General features: G+C 38.4%; 1 protein-coding gene across 1 annotated transcript in view; it reads left to right on the forward strand.

The window, feature by feature from the left end:
* The first annotated feature begins 11847 nt into the window (after positions 1 to 11847).
* The window catches only part of B3GNT9 (UDP-GlcNAc:betaGal beta-1,3-N-acetylglucosaminyltransferase 9), a 56903-nt gene continuing 43198 nt past the window's right edge, over positions 11848 to 25552 (forward strand). Inside the window, exon 1 of the mRNA XM_044081835.1 lies at positions 11848 to 12171. The gene's annotated coding sequence lies outside the window, so the exon portion shown is untranslated. The remainder of the gene's footprint in view (positions 12172 to 25552) is intronic.

Below are 25552 nucleotides of genomic sequence, written 5' to 3' on the forward strand. Positions count from 1 at the left end.
GAAGGTCTCATGTCAGTGCAAGTGTTCTTCCTCAGGTTTACACCTAGTATGAAAGCTATCATGGGAAAAGTAGCCTGAGGAATTCTTCCTGTCCTAGTCTCCACAAACTGTTGTTTTTACACTAAGAGTATCCAGATCAGCCCAAAGCATACAGCAGTGGTAGTTTGAGATTTTTAAATACCTGCTTAGCCAGTCTATCAGTGGTCAGTGCCAAGACAACATCCTCTCCCAGTCTGTCACTATCTGGACTGCATGGTCCTCTCAAATAAATTGAAGCACCCTCCTGACTCCTACCATCAAACCTAGCAGTGATCTCTTCCTCCAGCCAAACCAAACCAATCTGTCAGTGGTCAGCTCCCACCACCACCACCACCCCCCCCCCCACACACACACACACTGCCATTAACATATCAACATTCAAATACTACAGATATCCCATACAATGTGATACTTATTGGCCTCCATTTGACTCCCACTAGTAGTGTAAGCGCTGCTATTCCAAGCACCCTAATCAGTATATCAGCAGTCTGCACTGCACAACCCCCCCCCCCCCACAACATGACTTACATGCTCTCTGGTTCTGCCTTTACATGACTAGCCATTTTTCGCTACTCCAGATACCTACAGTACACCTTGTTAATGTTAATGGTGTGCATTGTGTACATTCAGCATTTTTATGACACTCTTTTCATCAGAGTAGAGCTGCTCAGGCAGGTTAGCATTCAATACTGACAATGCTGCATAACACTGCCCCATAGGGACCCCAAATATTTCTGATGGATAGCCTGCTAATTCCTTCTCTGCTGAGCCATCTGTGGTGCAGATGGTCAGAGGGCAAGCCTCTGTACTAAATAAAAAATGTTCTTGAATCCCAGTCATAGAGGCTGGGTCACAATATTATTCATAGTGGGAACCAGGACATTTAGAATCATCAAATCTGTTCTGAGTAAAGATATTGCTGTACAATATGTACAAAAATTCATAAATATTAAAAAAGTGTGACTAGCTGTCACTACATTTTAAATCTGCATTATGAATAAAGTTTTACTATAGTCATTTGAAGCTAAACAGCTGGTCTGCATGTGTGTGTGTGTGTGTGTGTGTGTGTGTGTGTGTGTGTGTGTGTGTGTGTGTGTGTGTGTGTGTGTGTGTGCGCTTTTGGAATTCATTATTCACTCCAATGCAGCTCAGGATGTTTGCACTGTAACTTCCAATGGGCAGAACCTAAGCCTTTTCACAGAATCAAATTATGATCTCACATTTTAAACAAATGTTCGTATTTCTGAAACCATAAGGATTATGAAAGTTGTATAAATGGCAAACTCTTCAGCACAAATTAATTTTATAGTGGCAGTATTCTTTAGGTTCTAATTCTTAAACCAAATTTTATAAGTCACAGTAAACACAGTAAGTATTACATTTACAATATTTATTAAACTACTTATAATATCTCAGTAACCACTCAAGTTACATTCTTACGGTCAGCAGCATTTTATTAATCTAGCTGAGAGCTTTCGTATCAGGCTAAGGAGTTCTGTCTGTGTTACTTGGTTGTTGAGATATTTAGAAAAATGTGAAAATGATATATATGTAAATTCTTTTTCTTCTTTCGGCTGTTCCCATTAGGGGTCGCCACAGCGGATCATCTGTTTCCATTTCTTCCTGTCCTCTGCATCTTGCTCTTTCACACCAACCGCCTGCATGCCCTCTCTCACCACATCCATAAACCTTATCTTAGGCCTTCCTCTTTTCCTCTTACCTGACAGCTCCATCCTTAGCATCCTTTTCCCAGTATACCCAGCATCCCTCCTCAGCACATATCCAAACCAATGCAATCTCACCTCTCTTGCTTTGTCTCCAAACTGTCCAACCTGAGCTGACGTTCTAATATACTGATTCCTAATCCTGTCCATCCTAGTCACACCCAGTGCAAATCTTAACATCTTTAACTCTGCCACATCCAGCTCTGACTCCTGCCTTTTTGTCAATGTCGCCGTCTCCAACCCATATAACATAGCTCGTCTCACTACCCTCTTGTAGACCTTCCCTTTCACTCCTACTGGTACCCGTCTGTCACAAATCATTCCTGACACTCTTCTCCACCCATTCCACCTTGCCTGCACTCTCTTCTTCACCTCTCTTCCACACTCACCATTACTCTGAACTGTTGATCCCAAGTACTTAAACTCATCTACCTTTACCAACTCTACTCCCTGTATCCTCACCATTCCTCTACCCTCCCTCTTATTTACACACATATATTCTGTTTTAGCCCTGCTGACCTTCATTCCTCTCCTCTCTAAAGCTTATCTCCACCTCTCCATGGTCTCCTCAACCTGGACCCTACTCTCGCTACAGATCACAATGTCATCTGCAAACATCATAGTCCATGGGGCCTCCTGTCTGATCTCATCTGTCAACCTGTCCATCACCACTGCAAATAAGAAAGGGCTCAGAGCTGATCCTTGATGCAATCCCACCTCCACCTTAAACATATCTGTCACTCCCACCACAGTCCTTACCAAAGTCACACTACCCTCGTACATATCCTGTACCAGTTTTACATACTTCTCTGCCACTCCCGACTTCCTCATACTTTACCACAACTCCTCTCTAGGCACCTTGTCATATGCTTTCTCTAAGTCCACAAAGGCACAATGCAACTCCTTCTGACCTTCACTGTATTTCTCCAACAACACTCTCAGAGCAAACATTGCATCTGTAGTGCTCTTTCCTGGCATGAAACCATACTGCTGATCACTAATCATCACCTCCCTTCTTAACCTAGCTTCCACTACTCTTTCCCATAACTTCAAGCTGTGACTGATCAATTTTATCCCTCTGTAGTTACTGCAGCTCTGCACATCACCTTTATTCTTAAAGATACGTACCAAAACACTTTTTTCTCCACTCCTCAGGCATTCTCTGACTTTCCACAATTTCATTAAACAATCTGGTTAAAAATTCCACTGCCATTTCTCCTAAGCACCTCCATGCTTCCACTGGTATGTCATCTGGGCCAACAGCCTTTCCATTCTTCATCCTCTTCATAGCTGTCCTTACTTCCTCCTTGCTAATCTGTTTCACTTCCTGATTCACTATCCTCACATCATCCAACCTTCTCTCTCTCTCATTCTCTTCATTCATCAGCCCCTCAAAGTACTCTTTCCATCTACACAACACACTCTCTTCGCTTGTGAGTACCTTTCCCTCACTATTCTTTATCACCCTTACCTGCTGCACATCTTTCCCAGCTCTGTCCCTCTGTCTAGCCAATCAGTACAGGTCCTTTTCTCTTTCTTTAGTGTCCAATCTCTCATACAACTCTCCATATGCCTTATCTTTAGCCTTCGCCACCTCTCTCTTTGCCATGCGCCACATCTCCTTATACTCATGTCTACTTTCTTTATCTGTTTGGCAATCCCACTTCTTCTTCGCCAGCCTCTTCCTCTGTATAGTCTCCTGTACTTCCTCATTCCACCACCACGTCTCCTTGTCCTCCTTCCTCTGTCCAGATGTCACACCAAGCACCTTTCTAGCAGTCTCCCTTACTAGCTCTGCTGTAGTTACCCAGCTATTTGGTAACTCTTCACTGCCTCCCAGTGCCTGTCTTAACTCTTCCCTGAACTCCACCTCACAATCACCCTTTTTTAACTTCCACCATTTAATCCTTGGCACTGCTTTCACACTCCTCCTCTTCTTCTTGATCACCAACATCATCCTACAGACCACCATTCTATGCTGCTTAACTACACTTTCTCCTGTCACCACTTTACAGTCTCCAATCTCCTTCAGACTGGCCCTCCTACATAGGATATAATCCACCCGTGTGCATCTTCCTCCACTCTTGTACGTCACCCAATGCTCCTCCCTCTTCTTAAAATATGTATTCACCACAGCTATGTCCATCCTTTTTGCAAAATCCACAATCATCTGACCTTCTGCATTCCTCTCCTTAACACCATACCTACCCATCACTTCCTCATCCCCTCTGTTCACTTCACCAACATGCCCATTGAAGTCTGCTCCAATCACTAGTCTCTCACCCTTGGGTACACTCACCACCACTTCATCCAACTCACTCCAAAATTTTTCTTTCTCATCCATCACACACCCAACTTGTGGAGCATATACACTAACAACATTCATCATTACACCATCAATTTCAAGCTTCATAAACATCACTCTATCAGACACTTTCTTCAACTCCAAAACACTCTTGGCATACTGTTCCTTTAGGATAACCCCTACCCCATTTCTCCTGCTATCCACACCATGATAGAACAATTTGAACCCGCCTCCTATACAACTGGCCTTACTCCCCTTCCATCTGGTCTCTTCCACGCACAATATATCAACCTTCCTTCTCTCCATCATATCAGCTAGCTCTCTCCCTATACCAGTCATACTGCCAACATTCAAAGTTCCTACCCTCACTACTACACTCCTAACCTTCCTCCCCTCTTCCTGCCTTCGAGCATGCCTTCCCCCTCCTCTTCTCCTTCGGCCAACAGTAGCCGAATTTCCGCCAGCACCCTGTTGTCTAACAGTACTGTTGGCGGTCATTGTTAACCCAGGTATGGAAATATGAAATGTTGTCCGCATTATTCATTTGGCAGAGGTTTTATGCTGGATGCCTTTCCTGATGCAACCCTCCCCATTTATACGGGCTTGGGACTGGCACAAAGAAATGCACTGGCTTGTGCATCCCCAGTGGCTGGGTTATATATGTAAATTAATATCATAAAATATCTATTTACATGCAGTAGACAGAGATCAAATATTAATGCTGCTGAGTTTGCTATTGTGTGAACTTTAAGATGAAATCTTTTAAAACCTTGTACACAGCATGGTTTTGCAATTACTGATGCAAATGTGAACAAGCAATATTTGATGCCTAGAGGCGTCAGTAGGAGTTAACTGCAGATGCACCTGGAGATGTCACTCAGATGTAATGAGTTAAAGAGGACCTCTAATGTGTGTGTATATATATATATATATATATATATGTGTATACATATATATAGGTCTGTATATATATATATATATATATATATATATATATATATATATATGGGTCTATTTTACTTGATCGAAATTTCACAATCTCGAAAAAGAAATGTAGAAACCCACTTAAGTGAAAGTGTACTACATCGAAAGTGCACTTTCCCAAAAGCCGATTCAAAACAAACTACTTTAAACACTATTTTGCAGGGGGGATCAAGCCCCCCTGCACCCCCATGTGGGGAGCTGCACCCCAACACCCCCTTACTTAAATATACTAACTCGAAGATCGCACTACAGTGGAGAAAAGGATATATTTCCTTATCCCCACTGTAATGTGCTTCGGTGAATCGGCTTTTGCGAAAGTGCACTGTCGATGTAGTGCACTTTCGCTTAAGTGGGTTCGATCTTCTGTTTGTTGAAAAAGTGTGTTTTCGACAAACAGAAGTAGACCCATATATATATATATATATATATATATAGCTCAATATATATATAGATAGATAGATATAGATATATAAATATATACACACACACACACACACACACATATATATATATATATATATATATATAGTTATATACATATATACATAGTGTGTGTGTGTGTGTGTGTGTGTGTGTGTGTGTGTGTGTGTGTGTGTGTGTGTGTGTGTGCACGTACGCATGCAAGCTGAAGAAAGTGAGGTAAGTGAGAGAGACAGAGAGAAAGAGACTGAGCATGGATTTTTTTGATTCACAAATGAGTGAATCATCTACTTTATGCTTGCCACATTGACACTCAAATATCAAAAACAGAACAAAAAGCGTTTTCTATAGTGCTGAAGCTTGCATCACCCTCATATAGGGAGCCCACTGTATTACTACAGCCTTCAAAGCCCTAAGACTGAAAAAATATAAACGCCAGCCTTAACTGAAAAATGCTATCTGTAATTAATGTAAGCAACAGCATTTCTTATGCTCCACTTTTGCTTGAGTGTGATTTATTGGTCTTACTCTTATGTACATACACGCATGCAATTTTCAGAAAAAAATATATATACATGTACCAATATGCACTCATATACACACAAATGCACAACACATACATACACACAAACGTATCATATATGCATTTTATTCTGAAAAAATTAACACTTAAAAACACTTTATATTGGAAGATGTCTGCTGGCTTTTGTGACTGTTGAGTGGAGTGACAGAGATATAAAAGGAGAATTACAGTATAATTCAGTGCATTAAGTGAGCAAGTCACAAGCATGATACATACTCTGACCTGTGTTTACATGTCGAGTAAGTCTAACAAAGTCACAAAACCAAACAAACTTCCGAGTCACTCCTGAAAACAGGCAATTGTGTTGAGTGGGTCAGAAGCCACCTAACAAATAATATGTACATTTTTCACATTTTGGTGTTCTTTTTCAAATCTGTCAACATGTATTCACCATTTTGGCTTAAGATGTGTAACCCCTCACAATTATGGATCAGTGCCTTTGTTTACACCCTCACACATCACAATATATGGTATGAGACTATGTCATGTCAAAAGCAGCAACTGTGTGATAAGCATGGGATGTCAGATGAACATGAATAAATAATAAATAGTTGTTGTATTATCTAAAACATTTAGCAGATTGCCAGGGGAAGAAAAAATATATAGAACATTTAACAGATGTAAAATATAATTTGTATGCACCTCAACAGCAAAACTTGTCCTTTATGACTTATAATGATGCATGTTGTTGTTGTTGGGTCTTTCAGCTTTTCCCGGTTAGGGGTCACCACAGCGGAACTCCGGTCCGCTAATGATTGGCAGTTGATTTTTACATACCGAGTTGCCAGCCCTGACGTACAACCTTCAACGAAGGAATGCCCATTCACGCATGTCTCCACGCAGAAGACGCTCTAGCTGAGAGTATGTTATAAAGTGATCATGGCCTTTGGTAATTTCTGGGTAGCCATTACCTAGTCTATTTTACCAACAAAATTAACTAGACCTAACTCACCTGCTCAATCTTACATACATAAGCCATTGTAACAGAGCATACTATAATGAAAAAAGTGTGGCTATTAATTATTACCATGTTAGCATGACTCCTTCATCCTGGAAACATTGAAAATACAGTAGGTACAAAAGCCCTTGAAAAGTGGATGCATCCAGTGAAAAATCTCAACATCCAAGTAGCATTAAAATCTGACCACCAAATAGCACATAACATTTCTGGCTTCCAGTAGAAATGTGGACTTCTGCTCAGAAACACATTTAAAAAAACAGAGGGACAAAAATTATGGAAAATATAAGCACATTACCAACAAGCCAGTAAAATGTGTAGACTTTAATGAACTGTATTGCAGAATTCTACCACATAAGGTAATGTATTTTTGCTTCTGAAAAAGGGAGATGTCCTCTTTCGTTAAATTATTGGTGTCACTAATATGTTGGTCATGTAGTGGGTTGTTTTGTGTACTAGACAGCTAAAAATACATGTGATGAGAAGAATTCAGAAAATTATGTGAAGTGGTAAATCAAGTCTGAACTTAGGACATATCTCCAAAAACAGGCACATCGTGTGCAGAGCATAAATCAGACCTGAAAATAGGTACATTCCTCCAGAATAGGAACAGTTTAAAAACCTGCTAAAGGCTGTTTTCATTTTAACTTACCAAATTTATATATTTCTCTCTATCAGTCTTCTATATCTTCAAAACTGTTTTTCAGTCCTCCATTTTTTATGTAAGAGTGGGAGGGACTCATTTCTGTTAGAATTCACTTGTCGCTTTTATGACGCTGGAAAGTGTGTAGTCCTCAGGATACATACACATACTTAACTGTGACATAAACCATGCATGGTTTCTTCTGTAGCTCTTGATAATTGTATTAGGCAAGTGTAATAGTATATTCAAATTATGTGGGTTCAGTTCCCACAAGTAACCTATTGATTCACATTCAATAGGTATCATTTTACATGTGAAATGTAGCAATATTTGTTTTAATGCCATGTTGTTAAGTTAATCTGTAGTATCTTTAAAATCATATAGGGAATATTTGCATATTCCAAGGATTCATTGTAACAATTCACAATCATTTTTAACACTGTGGAAGTACTATAACTACTATAATAAGAAAAGCACAGTAAAGGAATGTGACATTTCATAGTTGTAATCATAGCTTTTATTTTTCTGGAATCACGCTGTTCTGATGTCATACCTTTTTGACAATGGAAAAAAACAATGATTTTCAGCACAGGAATGTAGGCCAACTGCTTGTGTAAGCTTGTGTAATTAAATAGGTAGGGGTTCTTATCTCACAGCAGTCAAGTGTGTGTGTGTGTGTGTGTGTGTGTGTGTGTGTGTGTGTGTGTGTGTGTGTGTGTGGGTGTGTGTGGGTGTTTTCATTCAACTATCAGCCTGGAGGCAATTTTGCACCAGGAAGTGATTTCACAGCTATGTCAGATACTCATTGTGAAACAGAGCCCCTCCATGATCCTCTTCAAGCCATCTCTGGATAGAAGCAGAGCCTCTCCATAACCCACTGCAAGCCATCTCCAGACCACTGGATGTGTGATTGCTAATTCTGTCATGGGGTTGTGCACATGTCACATATGAACAGAGGCAGTCTGTATTAAATAAAACACATACATACATGTGCACATACCCCTACTATCTTTCATCATATAGATATAGTACTTTGTTTTTATATGGTACAGTAATGGCTAGGATTTTATGTGCTCTTGGTCAGTAGCCTAGTAATGTCTTATGACCCTCTGAACATTGCACGTGTCAACGTTGTTGTCATCCACATGTGCTATGTCGAGGTATAGATGTACTGTATCCCTACAACGGTGCATTCCAATCTGTGATTTGAGCTACAGAATTGATGGCGACTGCTGCAATTTGGTTACATGTTCTTTCCATAACAGCTGTAGTAATGTGCCTCCTGAGGACTGTTGACATCGGATACTGCTATGTATATTGTTGCCTTCCTAAGGCACATGTTGTACTGCAATATATCAACATTCTACACAGTTGTCATGCAGCCATCACAGTGACAGATGCAGTATGGCACAGGTGTGCATATGTATACCTAGCATCTGAAAATGTTATCTGACATATATCAATATTACGTCATACTGGTTACATGGGCACATACGCTTGGTTCAGCCACATGTTGTAATGCTGTTATACAAACATATGACATGTTTGGATTCAGTTGCAACCTTGGGGAATTCATTGCAATATTGTGTTGTTATTCACAAGGAATATACAGGTGTTCCCCAGCAGCATTGTGTGACAGTCAGCATTTGAGTCATTAACTGTTCTGCATGAGCCACATCCACCTCCACTGTCATGTATCCACATAAGGTGTCACAGCCCTCCTACATACACTCACACACACACAAACACACACACACACACACACACACACACACACACACACACACACACACACACACACACACACACACACTTCCACTGATAAATATATAGGCATATGATCTACAACTGATGTAATGATGTGAAACAGGTAGAGTTGTATGACTATGCTAGCAGTTCTACTGTGTTGCATGTGATACAGACTAAATGTTATATTTGGAGGTAATGTACAGCCTGAAGTCCAACTGTAGCATAGGTACAGCTGTAGTGTGACTGTACTGCATCACGTATGTACCACTACATCGCATCAGTATTACCACTTGACAGTTTGCATGAACACATATGGATGTATGTCAGGATTTCATGGCAGTATAACATTTTCAGTGAGCCTGACATGTACTTATAGAGGGTGTTCCATGTATTGTTTGCTATGTGCACAATGTCACAGTGATAGCTTCCTCGCTCATTGACACTAGACTTTGCACAGCTGTACTTTCTGTGCACATGGGCATAGCTGATGTGTCACATGCTGCTGTTCCATTCGATATAAGGGATCACTTCCTAATTCACAGATCAATTACAGATACTTCAGACAATATCCAATCCTATTACATCTGGCAGATGCATGCAATACCTAGCTGTATGTAAGGAATCAACTCATAATAGTGTGATGTTTGTATACGTTGTTATCTGTATGGCCGATACTTATGTCAGGCAGGGATATTTTAGTCAAGCGTATACCATTTGTCAAGTGAGCTCCCACACATCTTGTCACCCATACAGAACTATTCTTTGGGATGCATATGCATTAGGATTTGACAATACAGACTTCCCTTCAAGGTGTTCTACTAGATGCATGTGTGATACTTTGTTCTCTTTTGCACCCAGTAAATAGACAGCTCAGTGACAACATTGACAGCATGGGTTTTTTTGCAGCTGTGGATTGTGACTTATGTGTAATGCAGAACTCTCAAATGGCTGGGATTGCCCCTGATTTCATCTCTAGGTTTAACACTGTCCCTCTTAACCTCTCCAAAAAGTGGTCATTTTTTGGGGAAGGGGTGGTGAATTCCTCTTATAGAATACTGACAATCATTACAGTTGTACATGTCTGTTCCTGCAGAACATGTATAAGTTACACTCACTTATTTTGTCAGTGCTGCAGATTAATGGCCATAATATTTTAAAAGTGTCCCTGATTGTGCCTGTTTCTGTCCACATTTGTCCATGAGTCTGTTGCTATGTGTCTGTGATTGGTTGAGAGGTATGCTGACATGTCAGTCATATTCATGCAAGTTATTTTGCAACTATTCACACTGAGCACATACCCCCTCTATTATATCCCGTCCTTGCTAAATGTCCTCTCCAGTGAGCATGTCAATGATGTTTGCATCATAACCATTCATCTCCACTGACATGTAACCTTGTGTGACTGTAACATATGTACTATAATGTGTGATGATATAATATCCTTGCTTAGGAGGATTAAACAGCAGTACATACTGTGCTATCTACATATGTGCTTAATACTATACTACTGACTTTGCTTGGAAGTGTACATACATTGACGTATCCTATCTTGGGGACATTGCCATATTTAACATGCCCTCTGCCTCCTTCTTCATTCCTCTCATTCATGTCTGTGCCCATTTCCATCAGTACACTTTCCCTGCTTAGTTTGTTTCATTGTATTTGCCTTTGTTGACCCCCCCCCCTCTATTAGTTCATTATGCAAATACTTGTTGTAGTGTACATTGCACTCAGTACATTTTTCTTTAATGTGTTGATACAGCTGCTATTGCAGCATTTCGTCCCTGGTAGTCATTGTAACTGTCCGTGCAAAGGAAATAATAATATTTCATTATATTACATGTCTAACGAACATGAAGTGTGATTAACTTAAATATACATTTAATATCTAGTTTAAAAAGAAATATATTTCAAATAATCTTAACACAGATTGTCAAGACACACACACAGACAAACATGCAAATACTAGTAAAGGCAAGATATTTATTTCTGAGTAAATGAAGGAGCTGAAATTCAAACCTTAAACTGAAGGTTTATACTTTTATACACTAACATAAAAGTGTATTGTGCAACTTGCTAGTTACATAATGGGAGCTTACTACTGTGAGAGCCCATGTGCTAAATCTCCTGGAATCAAGAATAATTTGAAGGCCAAGACTACTGCAGTAAATGAGCAGGCTGTGACGCAGCAAAAAAGTTATCAAGACAATAAACATGTACACCCAACCATGCAGAAGTACTTTTGTCATCTGGTAACTGCATTCGAGTTGTCGTACTAAGAGCTTCCAAATAGATTATAATCAGGTTTGCATAACATTCCATTGTATATAGTAGTTTATAACTGTTTAACAAAATTTGCCATGTTGGCAGCATGCAGTCTTGTTTCTGGATAGTTTTCAGTATTCCTATGATTTCTGTGGAGCTCAGGTGACGTAGCTTCTAGAAGCACCACTAGTAGCTGTTCTCTTTTTCCACTCCCAAGGAAAAAAAGGCTAATAACTACCATCAGTGCCTAAATAGAATACCAGCACATAATAGGAGACAGTGACATTTTGTGATGTGGGAGCATGAAAGTAACTACTGTCAAGGTTTATGGTTCTCTTTGAAAACTTGGTAGTGAAATTTTAGCTTCACTCAGCAGCAGAAGAATGTAGGGAGTAAGTGGTTCCAGATGTCATTTCTTGCACTTTCTTAAAGAAGCTGTTTGGAGAGGAAGCAGGTCTCATGAAATGTGATGTACATGTTCAGCTAACTTTACAGCGTAATGTAAGTATGACTTTAAAAGCAACTGCAAGGCTCAGGCCCTTCCTTTTTCATGTTTAGCTTCATAGTCAGACTCTCCAGATGCAGAGGTTTTATTTGTTTGCATTGTTTTCAGACCAGATGCTCTTTTTAAGTTGTCGAGGGCAGGTTTGCAGCTGCAATGCTTGTTGGCTTGCAGGTCTCTTTAGTAGATGTCATTTTTTTAAAATAATAATGTTCAATATGCAGGTATGTATGTCTCTGTTCTGGTTCTTTCCTTTTACTTTCCTTTATAATCATGGATGCTTTTAGAATACTAACAGACTGTCTCCTGTGTGTTAATTGTAGAACTGACACCCCGACACCCCTTCCCCCATCCTTCTGGTAAAACTCATCCAGATTAAGGAAACATAAATATATTTCTTACAGGGGAGGAGTTAGCTTCCAACATCAGTGCTATGCATATCATTCCTGAGGGCACTCCTATTTATGTGCTTCCTCGTTCTCCAAGCTGTGGGATCCAGTCATATCTACCAGAATACCCTTTTATTTGACACAATCAGGATATTTGTCACATAAATTTACTTTCCTCCTCAAGTCAGGCAGTTGTTCAACCACTGATGCGTCTTCCAGCCAGGCATTTTGAGTGTAAACTGTAATTAATCAAGTACAATGTTCTGGGGTCACAGCTTAGCTTGACATCAATAACAGGTTCAGGGGTATCACACTGAACTGCAGTGAAGTTCTGTTCAAATATTTCTTTTGCATTATAGCATCTGATAGATGCATTCATTTCTCATACTCTAAATGCTAAGGCAAAAGACCCGAATAGGAAGTCTGAAAGCAGCATGGCTTAGCTGGTTGTTAGAACTGAGCAGGTACTGTTCCAGGGCGAGGTTCAATTTTGTCACAGCAACAGCTCCTGAATCTGTTGCATGTTTTCACTAGTTTGCCTAAGACAACTAAATAACAGTATAATATCAAACCCCCAGCTTGCAATAATAAAACAGGTCCATCTCTATTAAAGCAATGTTTAACTATATAAAATGTATGCCAGTGGATGTCAAGGTTCCAGGTTAAATGTACAACACAGGGAGCAGTGACTCAGTAGCAAGGTTAAACAGAAGCTTAATTTTTAGTCCGCATCTGCTCTGCAAATTTAAATGAGCCATGTGTCACTAATTATTACAATAAAAAGTGTTTTTTTTTATATTCAGTAATTGAGTAATACAAAATTCAAAAATATATGAATATTAAAAAAGATGACAATTAGTGTAGTGCTAACCACTGTAACATCACAGCACATACTGCTGTGGTACAGTTCCTGGCTGAAGTATCTTCTGCATGTGGCTTTTAGGCCATCTTGGTGTTTTCATGTGTTTTTGTTGGCTGTTCTGATTTCCTTCCATATCCCAAAGATACACAGTTAGTTGAATAGGTAAGACTCATTTCTCCATAGGTGTGAAACAGTATGTGAGCCTATGTGTATATGTGCAACTTTTGATGGAAGTGCCGGCTAGGTTGCAGTCCCACATCATGACCCTCAAAAGGATAAAATAAGTGTCAAAGAAAAAAAAAATATATATATATATAGAGAGAGAGAGAGAGAGAGATAGGTTCCGTTGGTTTGGTCAACAGGGAGTTTCGTCGACATCTGTTTAATCGATCGACCGCATTTGGTCAGTTATACATGAGATTGGCAATCCCTGATTAGAGAAATATTAACTTTCCCTGAAGTCTGCGCAGTCTCAGAGTTAGAATATTTATATCATATATATTACCTGAGTAATGTTTGCATACAATAAATAAAGAGTCAAATTTGAAAAAAGCGATGCTGTCAAAATCAGTTTTTATGTTCATCTTATACAGAGAATCAAATGTCAAGCAAAGAACAGTATCAGTTACAAAGGTTACTAAACCTTATAACTTTCTCATTTCTTTGCAACACCAGACAAGTAACATACAATGTTTTAAATAATTATATAAAGCAGTATTTATCACTATCATAGTTTTTTTTTATTTGATGTGAAATTGTGTTTTGCATGTTATAGAATGGAACACACAATGTCAACAGAGAAATATTCAGTAGTAGTAAATGTTATTCTAAAATAACCAGACTGTATTTCTCTGACAGGGGCTGTGAAATTTTACATTGTGCTTTACAGCAATACATACACTTTAAGACGTACACACATACACCTTGTTAGCAACATAGTGTTATTGCAGTGGAGCTCTGATATTGCATGAGATACAACAATTTAAATTGTCTAGACAGACAAGCATTTATCTCTGTACTGTTCAAATAAAAACAGAAAAAGGCCATACCTTGGTAACAATAGATAATTGTTATTCGGGGGGGGGGGGAGTTCTCAGCCTGAGCTGCTATTTATATAACTTTTCCATTGCACTTGACAACTCTCTCTCTCTCTCTCTCTCTCTCTCTCTCTCTCTCTCTCTCTCTCTCTCTCTCTCTCTCTCTCCCTCTCTCTCTCTCTCTCTCTCTCTCTCTCTCTCTCCATGAGGATGCTCTCTATTGCAAAATGAGGAGGAACCTTAGCTTTTGTCTGCCTTCTTAAAAAATGGATGCATTGGTGTGTTCTCTTGACCAGTTGGCTGGTGTTTCCTAACCAAGAAAGATCCTCTGTGTGTATACCCTGACATTTAGCACTCTTAACCCTCTCCACATTCTCACCATTGATCCTGAGCACTGGGTGGTTTGCCATCCTTTTCCTGAAGTCGATGATAATCTCTTTAGTATTGCTTACATTCAGTTCAGGGTCGTTCCTCTCACACCAGCTAATCAGATGTCACCTCCTCTCTGTATGCCTTGAATTTAAAGCTGTGGGCTGTGTTAAATTAAGAGTAGAGTTAGGTGCTGAATTGAAAACAGAACTAGATAGCATCAGACTTTTTATATTTAGTAAAAGCAAGACTAGGAGAAGGGATACTTACTTATCTCAACATATTCCATATTTATTGAATACGTAACTACTGAATGTGCATATTAAGGGATACTTACTTATCTCAATATATTCCATATTTATGCAATAAGTTACTACTGAATGTGCATATGACATCACTTAGTATTTAAAAGGCTGTCTGTCAAAATGTCAGTACTCAAAATGGTGACTGCGAACATACTAAAAAAAAAAAAATGAAAATCCCAGAGAACAGCGAATCTTGAACATTGCTTTTCTCCTTTAAACATCTTTTTTGCAGGGGGGCAAGTCCCCCACACCCCCTCAACTTATATATACCAACTTCGAAATCACCATACCTCAGAGAAAAGGGAATATTCTGAAAAATGTCGATCTCAGACTTAGTATATGTCAGTCTGTTTTCTCATCCATTCAGTCTCCATGTTTCTGGACTTGTTCTGGGATGTCCTGACATTTCAAATGGTAACTTTTTAAAATAATGTTAGAGAATTATATAAGAATTAGAACATATATGCATAGGTTAAAAATTTTGCATTCTTTGATGGCCTTGTGAGGTAAATGTAGAAAGACCTTATGAAACTATGAAGTTGTGATATTCTTTGAGAGAGTGTGGGTTAGGCAAACGATTAAGTCGCATATTTCATTGAAGGTAATCTGCAGCAGCTATCAAAAGAAGAGTATACCTCATTTCAGGTGCAATATTTTTTATATATAAAATTTCTTATCTCAGCAGAAAAACATCCCAAGGATATGGCACACCATTTTAACTGAGCTATTATACAACGACCCCCCCCCCCCACACTAATATTCCAAAACATGCACGCTGGTTGATCAGCATGCACTTTGTAAATCAGACTTATATTAATGGAAAAAGGTCCGGTCACCCGGACTTTTTCCATTAGTATAAGTCTTTTTTTACAGCAACGGAGAACACAATATCTCCATTGCTTTTTACCCATTGTCTCGCTATGTTAAAGGAGTTTAACATAGTGAGACAGCTTTAAAAAAAGTAATGGAGATCTTCCTTTCTCCGTTGCTTTTTTTAAAGCTGTCTCGCTATGTTAAACTCCTTTAACATAGCAAGACAGTTTGTAAAAAGCAACAGAGATCTTGCTTTCTCCGATGCGTCCACCCACAGCTCTGATGTACTGCGTAAGCATATGCATGCGCAGTACATCAGAACTGCCGCAGAATACTAGACAGCTGTGGAAGGGCAGCAAGGAGACATTATACAATGCCATTATTTAAGAAAAGTAATTATTTTTTTTCTTAAATAATGTCATTGTATAATAGCAATAACACACTTCTGGGTGTGGGTAATGCTGGATTTACTTACAGTTGTCTTTGTTTGGCCACTCGGGCTTTGCCTTTGTGACCAAACCACACCAACCGTGGGTAAATCCAGCATTACCCACACCCAGGCATGGGTTATTGCTATAATATTTTACATGTAGAATTTCTTATCTCAGCATAAAGAAGTCCAGCTAAATGATAGGCTAGTTGTAACTGCACTAATATTTGACTAACTGCTAGCTCAGTGTGATGGGAAAAGAATATTTTGGTGAGATTACCAGGAGTATCACTGACCTCTATGAGGCAGATGAGCAATGGGTATCAAACAAAAATCAAAGAGTGGCTTTTAGACATGTCATAGACATTTAACAGAGATGTCATTTAGACTGATTCAATTCCGGGCAGCTAAGAAATCTCTTAGGGGATAGTATCGAATTTCAATTAGTGTTTATCCAGCTCTTCAGATGGCTAAGTCATTTGCATAGAGTTCCATTTAAATTCCTCAGCTCCAATGTGAGACAACTAAAAAAGGAAAATAAAACCAGACACAAGTCTGAATCTTGTGAAGCACCTTCAGAATGGTAGGTAGCCAGTACCAGAAAGTTCCTTACAAAAAGACATCTAAAAAGACATTTCTTTACAATAGTTAGAAAAAACAGACAAGAAACATATTAGAGGACCTGTACCAAAGTTTAAATAGCCTAGATTCTTTGGCAGTATATTATAATTCTACACATCAAAGTTTCTCTTCAGCTCAGTAATTAGTCCCTTAAGCAGTAAGCAATATTGCTGTAAATTATGTCAGTGATGTATGCAGTGATGTCATGATGCAGAACCAACAAGAACCCATGTTATCAGTGATATATAATGTCATATATATTAACCTATTTGATGAGTTGCTGATGGACAATTATTTTCTAACATCTTGGCCCTACTGGTGGGATGGTCAGTATAGGTCAAAATTCTGAGGGTTCAATAGGGTTAATGATCTTGGGAGCACATCATGTCATTGAAAAATGAGATGAAGATAGTAGCCATTTTAGAAATGTAGACTGTAGAACATCAAAAGTTATAGGTACCCCATACTGGAGGAGAACCTCTTACTGGAAAAGTGCATGAGTAACAAGAGAACTTGTCTTGTGGTAACTTTGATACAAGTAATGTTATAAATAAGAGTGAAGTGAGGCTCTCTAGATTCATAGAGCTGTGAGGGAAATGGGAGTAGAAGGAGAGGCAAGATTATCTTTGAGGTTCACCATATAATCTTTTGATAACTAGAACTAAGACAGTACCAAACTCTCACTTGGTAAACAGAGGTGGAGGAACCCAACAGTCTTGTTAATTCATCCCAGTAACATTTGAACCTCCACAGTTCAACTTCACAGATCTCATGATAAAAGATCTGATGAGAATGCTAGTGGACTTTCTTAGATCCAAATAGACTAAATAATATTCAGGATGTCTTGTAGATTTCCAAATATTTTAAACCTTTTCCTTAATTATAATGCTGTGTCATAAATTACACATTAGTCAACGATATGTATCACCTCTTATTCTATCAGTGGTGATAGGAAAGGCATTATTTTAGATAGGTAAGACAGAATTACTTGAAAGGCCATGTTGACATCAGTGAGCATAATAACAGGATTTCAGTCAACTAACCCAAATCCAGTACAAAGCTGGAGTTCTTCAGTATGGGGAACAAGCATATTTTAAAAATAAAATGAACTAAACCGTACATTATGAAAGTTCAGAAAGAGAGCACCACTTAGTGTACACTAATGTAAGCTGAAGTCTAATAACTTCTCCCCATCAATCAGAAATGTTGGTGCATATAATATCAAGCAAGTCATTGGCCAATAGATGGCTAGGCCTTGTGAGACAGACAACTATTTAAAATGATTATTCAGACAAAGTGAGCAAATTAGAAACTTTTAAGGGACCCAAGCCTGTTTACTTTACAGCTGCACAGGAGAACAAAGTTTTGCTTAGATATCTAATTCACCCCAGAGGTTATAAACTAATTAAACCCAAGGATACACCCAGTGGTGAATGTAGATCACACCTAAATTAAACTGTGCTTTCACCCCATATTACATAAAGCACAAATCAGCTCCAAACACCATATATAGATCATTTTAATACATAAGCAAAGATTTCACTCAATATTCCCAGAGCAGAAGGCTATTAAGAAAAAAAAAACAGATATGAAATCCTCTATAATAGGACATTTGAAATGTTTTGCTAATTTGCTAATTACTGCACATGCATACACAGTCACACACACACACACACACACACACACACACACACACACACACACACACACACACACACACACACACACTAATGCTTTTCCCATCATTTCTAAGTAAGTGAACATTGAAAAAGATGATTTGAATAGAGAATTGTTTACTGGGAGTGTCCAACTGGGCCTAAAAAATAGCCCGTTTTCACTGGAGATCCAGGGAGAAGAGCTCCACAGAGGACAATGTTGACATAGTAGAACAAACATGTAAGAATGCATAATGTATACAGTACAATGTTCCTATAGGATACATGTTGAGAAATAAATATGGACTGACAAATAGTAGAAGAAAAGACATATCTAAAAATGAAATTAGTTTAAATAGGATGAACATTAATACATTTTTGTGACAAACTGAATGAAAAAATTCAAGGGCTGAGGAAACTGTTACCTAGGAAATAAAAATAGAAGCAGGCAACTAAGGAGGAGAAAAAATAAGTATAGAGGAAGGAGAAAGTTATGGAAAGAAAAAGAGGGAAGAGAGATAAGTAAGGGGTATGAGGAATCAGGCTATTTAGAGCAGCTAACCAGGATTTGTGCAGGAGCAAAGCCAAGTGTTTTTAAGATGCTCCCTCAGCAGTTGTTTGAATTTGGTAGTGTTAGTGTTGAGTATATTTTGAGGTATATCATTCCAAGCTTTAGCTAGTTTGTAAGAATACAGGGAATCCCTGTAGCTATTGTTTGACTTGGTGACCTTCAGGAGCAATTTATTAGAAGGCCTTAAAGTTCTAATGCTGAAGCAGGGTTGCACAAGGTTGCTACTAGATGGACAGCTGTTAGGGTAAAAAACGATACAGTGAGTTAGAGGTTAGAAGGTCGGGAAGTTTCATCCCATTGAGATGGTGTAGGACTTTACAGTGATGATTTCTTGCAGGTTGGTTGAAGCAAATCTGGCTACTTTATAATAGCAGGATTCTAGTTTGTTTAAGTCACATTTTCTTAAGTTATTGAATATGGGTGAGGCATATAAGAGGGTAGGTAGAAGGTGCATTCTGCAGATGGCATGTCTGGTGGAATCAGTTAGAAAAGGCTTTATTCTATAAAGGGAATCTAGTTTGAAATGTACTTTCTTGATAACCAGGGCTAAGGGTTTATCAAACATGAGATCCTTGTCAATGGTGACCGTTAGTAGCTTTGTATGGTCTACTGGTTCAGTAAGGGTATTGTTAGATGAATGAATGGTGAAAGTAGTAGGGCCAATAGATTTTTTGCTACTGGAGAAGATCATTAGTTTTGTTTTAGAAGGGTTAAGAAAGAGTGAGTTGTAAAGGTATTTTTCTATGCCCAGAAAGGATTGTTGTGTTTTACTGAGTAGAGCAGGTAGGGATCGAGCAACACATGTGAGGGAGAAGTCATCTGCATATTGAACCAATGTAGCATGTTGGGTGGCTGTGGATAGTCTATTTGTAAATATGGTGAAGAGGAGGGACCAAGAATAGATCCTTAGGGTACACTGACAGAGACAGGTAGAGAAGATGCTAGTTCATTTTGCCATTTAACTGCCTGTTGACAGTTAGTCAGGTAACTAATGAACCAGGTAAGAGTTGAATGAGTGAAGTTAAGGGAAGCTAGTTCATAGATAAGTTTTTGGTGAGAAACTGTATCAAAGGCCTTTGATAGGTCAAGGAATATAGAGGTGGTAAGTAATCCCTTGTTCCCGTGTTGGTTGAATATGTTAATAAAACTAATTAGGGCTGTTGTAGTACTATGTTTAGGTCAGAAACCATGTTGGCTGGGGGATATAAGGTTGTTTTTCAAGAGATGGTTGAGTAGTTGGGAGTGAACACATTTTTCCAGTATTTTTGCTATAGGAGAGAGGATGGCAATGGGTCTGTAGTTAGAAAAATCTGTAGAGATACCACCTTTATGTAGAGGGATTACATGGAACACTTTCTATAGTCACAGGGCATATTGTTCAGTAATTGACAGATTAATAAGGATGGATATGGGGTAAGCAATAGTACTTGCAGCAAGTTTAAGGTATTTGTTGGATAGTTGGTCAGCAACAATGGAAGAGAATTTAAGTTTGGATAGGAGTCTTCTATGAGGTGCATTTGTATGGGATTTAAGTGGAAGGAATCAGAATTTGTTTCTAAATTTATGGGTATACATAGCTGAGAATTGTTTTTTACTAGTGATAGTATAGAATTAACAAAATGTTAAATTGGGTGGCTATATTGTCAGGGGAGTTTGTTTTAGTTAGGTATGCAGATTCCTTTATGGTATACACTGTGTTACGGACAAAAACTATATTAAGCAAACTGCTGTAGAATTCCCCCCCCCAGGAAATTCTTCTATGCAAGATAGCAGAAAGTTCAGTGACTGACGATGATAGAATTGAATAAAAATAAGTCCACGTGTTAGTTGCTACCTGAAAGTCTCCTCTGACAGGTAACTTGTACCTGCATAGCATACCACATGCATCACACATATCTTCTCCCCCTTGGAGATCACCTCACTTTCCTTTTCCCACATCTTACTAAGTCTAACCACATACTTAATTTCATGTATGCTAATCTGTCTCCCTTGCAAGCCTCTTAAGTTTCTCAATGAGTAAGTATTTGCTCACCAAAATTCCCTTCTCTACCCCTTTATAGTAACTTTCCCATGGTACTTCAGTCTGTGCCCCTTGTCACTACCCCTCCTGCTTGTAACCTTTCCTCTCCAGTTGCAGCACATCAGTTTCTCACTGCCACTCTTGGTTGTTAACCCCTCAGTGATGCTCATCTTTGTTCTATCCTTCTTGTACTTTGCTTGCAAACTCCACCCACTGACAATCACTCATCTTACTCTCCTCTTATTCTCCTCAGGTGCCTCCCATATAAATTAATAAGGCCTTAAGTATCAGGCAAGCAATTAACACTCAACAGCTGTAATAATATCTGACTCAAAAACAGCTATAATAATATCTGACTCAAAAACAGTACAAGATTAACATGAACTAGTAATTCTACAAAAAAGGGGGTCTTCCCATATTCCTCTTTAAAAGTAGAAGTATTTTAGTAGCATATAAGCAGTAACACCTAATTTTACATTATTAGACACACACTCATACCTCTCAATGGTCTAGATTTTCACAGAATGTTCAGAATTTTGCCTCATACTTTTGGTCTGTTCTGTTGTGTTTTTCTAGCAAATTGTTTAGGACTGAATTCACTAAATAATGGGAGATATTCGAGTTTTACACTTCATAGCCTTCACAAAATGCATGGTGACACAAAACCTTTTTATTCTAGCAACTTTCTAAGTTTATAAAAGCAACATTTAGCATCTGTCCTATTTTTAGCTTTGCCGCAAGCATTTTTGGCTTTGTCCAGATGTCTTCTGCTAAGAGAATGAGAGCTATGCACAGACTCAAACACACACCGTTGTTTTCTACCTTAAATTTCTGATTCAGAAGTTAAGGAATGAAAAAAAATGTAAAAAGTAAACGTAAAAGGAAAAGAGTTTGTGTATATATGTGTATGCATTTCTATATAAAATTTTATATATATATATATATATATATATATATATATATATACACACACACACACATATACACACACACACATACACACATATATATATATATATGTATACACATACACACACTCTTATATACATATATATATATATATATAAGAGAGAGAGATCTATAGGTAGATACAGATATATGCAAACACACACACATACACACATATCTATATATAGTATACATAGTAACCATGCAATTTGTCAATTGCTGAGCTTAAAGATAGGTAGAAAAGGTGTCACTACTCTCTGAAATCATAGATAATTGCTCTAATTGTTCTATGCCATAGTTAACTCATGTTTAGTTGACTACAGCATTCTGTTTCTAGTATAGGCAAGTTAGTAAAAGTTGTGAGGGCAAGGACCCCATGTAAAACACTTGTTGCACTTGTTTCATTTGGGAAGAGACAATCACTAACGCAGAGCGGTATTAGCATTAGCTGTTGAGTGCTTTTAGGATCATAAGTGAGTTCACACTGTAAGATGGCCATGGCTATAATTTGGCTCCTAGAAAACAACAAAGTGTGAAGACCTTTAATCTTCTCTTTGTTGATGATTTAAAACTGTATAGCTCATTAAATGAGGAACTGAAAGCTCAACTGCAAGCTGTCAAAACTTTTTCAGATGATATTAGAATGTCATTTTGTCTTGATAAATGTGCAAAAGCAAACTTTAAAGCAGGAAAGTTGCAGCACCAAGAAAATATCAGTTTGGGATAATAATGTGATATAAAAGAAGTTGAGCAAGAGGGAGTGAATAAAATTTGGGAATTGATGAACGATCAATAACAAAACAGGAACAAATATGACTAAATCTTAGTAAGGAATATTTTAAAAGACTTAAATTAATCCTGAAAACAGCATTGACATCTAAGAACAAAATTCAAGCTATAACCAATTTGCTCTTCCTGTAACAACTTACAGTTTTGGAGTGACTGACTGGCCCCAAAACTTGTTGGATAGATTAGACAGGAAAACAAGAAGGATGCTTCATGCTCACCAAATGATTTATAAAAATCAGTGCATACCAAGATTATATATTCCCCATTCCGAAGGAGGGATGGGCCTCCTTGATATTGATCACATGTATCAATCTTCAATCATGGGACTCCACACATATCTGCTGACCTCACAAGACCCAAATGTAGTGAAAGTTTTGAAACATGAGGAGAATAAATCTAAGATGACTTCTCTGCTTAATCAAGCAGAAGCATATTGGCGTCAAGCAGGAATGGAAATCAAACCAGAAGTAGATAAAAATCAGACAGCAGCTGAATGTGCCAAAAAAACAAAAGAAAGAATATAAGGTGAAGGACCAGATGAGATGGTAAGAAATGTGGAAAATGCATAAATATAGTTGCAAGTATAGAAAACTTCTGGAAGAACCTCATGTTGATCAGGATCGAATGCAGGAATGGTTAAGTACAGGCAGGGCCGGCCTTAGCCGAAATGGTGCCCTAGGCGAAGTAGTGCTTTGATTCCCCCTAAGCCCCACCCACACCATTTCAGCCACACCCACAGGGTCACTCCCCAAGAAAGCCAGTCCAGTCATTTCCTTAAATTATTTAAATGCGGAGGAAAAAAAAGATACCTTGTAATGTAGTTAAACTGCGACTATCTTTGCAGTATTTTCTACTTTAAATACCAGAGCGGGATCATGGTCAAATAGGGCCCTAGGCATGGTAATAGACCATTCCTCCCACAGCAGACCCTCCTGCAGCAAGCCCATACCCCCCTCAGCAGCAGCCCCCTCCTCAGCCATTCCAGTGCTCCATTATTTGGTTATTTCTCACCAGTTACCATGCATACTGTTCTTATTTGCGTCTACAGTGATTACAGATATTGAAATAAAATAGCTCAAACAAAGATAGCCATTTGCTAAGCAAACAATAGTCTTGCAATAAAAACAGACTTAGCATAAGCAGTAAACTTCTCTGCCTTTGAAAGTCACATTCATTGAAATGGCTTGAAAACCCACATTATAGAAAATGTATCAGGCCAGTGGAGAATTGTTTACCTTTGGTCTGTTTTCAAAACAGACTCCTTGCACACAATTTTAGGACCATATATACATGTATTTGTTTTTTGGTTCATATTCCTGATTGCACTGAATTATGTTCCTTGTATAATACAGCACCACTTATTAGAATGTGTTTTACATTTGTAGTTTTAAACGTTCTTTTTATAGGCAATGAAATAAAATGTATGAACCAATAACTACCCATTTCAGAAAATTTCAACCATAAAAATTCCACTCAAGACTTCTGTCATTACAATCCACCAGTATTACTCCATACGCACAATCTCTGCAGAAGTAAAATCATCTGAATTCCACATTAAAGAAATCTGTAACTAATGAAGAGGTTGCTATTGGCAAACAACTTTACATATCAATGTTTTAGCTACAAATTCAGTGCCTGCTGTCCTAGAATAATTACTTGCCTATATTATATACAAAAATTGGTACACTGGTAATATTGCAATAGGAAATGACTAACAAGTTCATAGTCACTAGGTATCTCATACAGAGGACATACTCAGGAGTGTAGAACCCCTATCCCTCCCCCTTATAATGCACCAAATAATCAACAATCATATGGGCACTGCAGTATCAGCACTCCATCTACATGGTGTGGGAGTAGAATCCACAGCCTTCTGCACCAAAGACAATTATGCTACAACACTGCTTTCAGATTCTACACCACAGTGTGCCATTTGATAAACAAAAAACAGCTAGCTGCACACTGAAAACATTTACAATTGTTAGAGTGTGTTTTAAATTTTAGTTTTGAACATTTTCCAGTAAGCAATGAAACAACATGTATGAACCAATAATGACAAAACTGCTCATTTCAGAACATTTTAACTATAAAAGGCCCCTCAAACATCTGTCATTGCAACCCACCACTATCAGTCAATAAGCACAATCTCTGCAGAAGTAAAATTCATCCGAATAATTATACACAAGAGATTTGTAACTAATGAAGAGGCTGCTACTGGCAAACAACTTTACATTTCAGTATTTCATCTACAAATTTAGTGCTTGCTGCCCTTGAAGAATTAATTGCCTACATTACAGTAAAGAAAAAAGTGGTACACTGGTAATATTACAATAGAGAATGACTGAGAAACCATTTCAGAAAAGTTCATAGTTACTAGACATCTTAAACAAAGGAGGGCACACTATGAAATGCAGAACCCTATCCCCCCTTAAAATGCAGTGAATAACTGGCAACTACAGCATTAAATACCATGCCTCCATACCTCTCAACCTCTTAGCACAAGAAATCTGAATAAAGCCTAAAATAATGGGAAGGGGCAAAGACCCCCCCCCCCCAAACAGGGGCAGATTA

This window comes from Protopterus annectens, chromosome 8.part1 (genome assembly GCF_019279795.1).
Source record: "Protopterus annectens isolate FY-2018-M chromosome 8.part1, PAN1.0, whole genome shotgun sequence".
Taxonomy (NCBI): Eukaryota; Metazoa; Chordata; order Ceratodontiformes; family Protopteridae; genus Protopterus; species Protopterus annectens.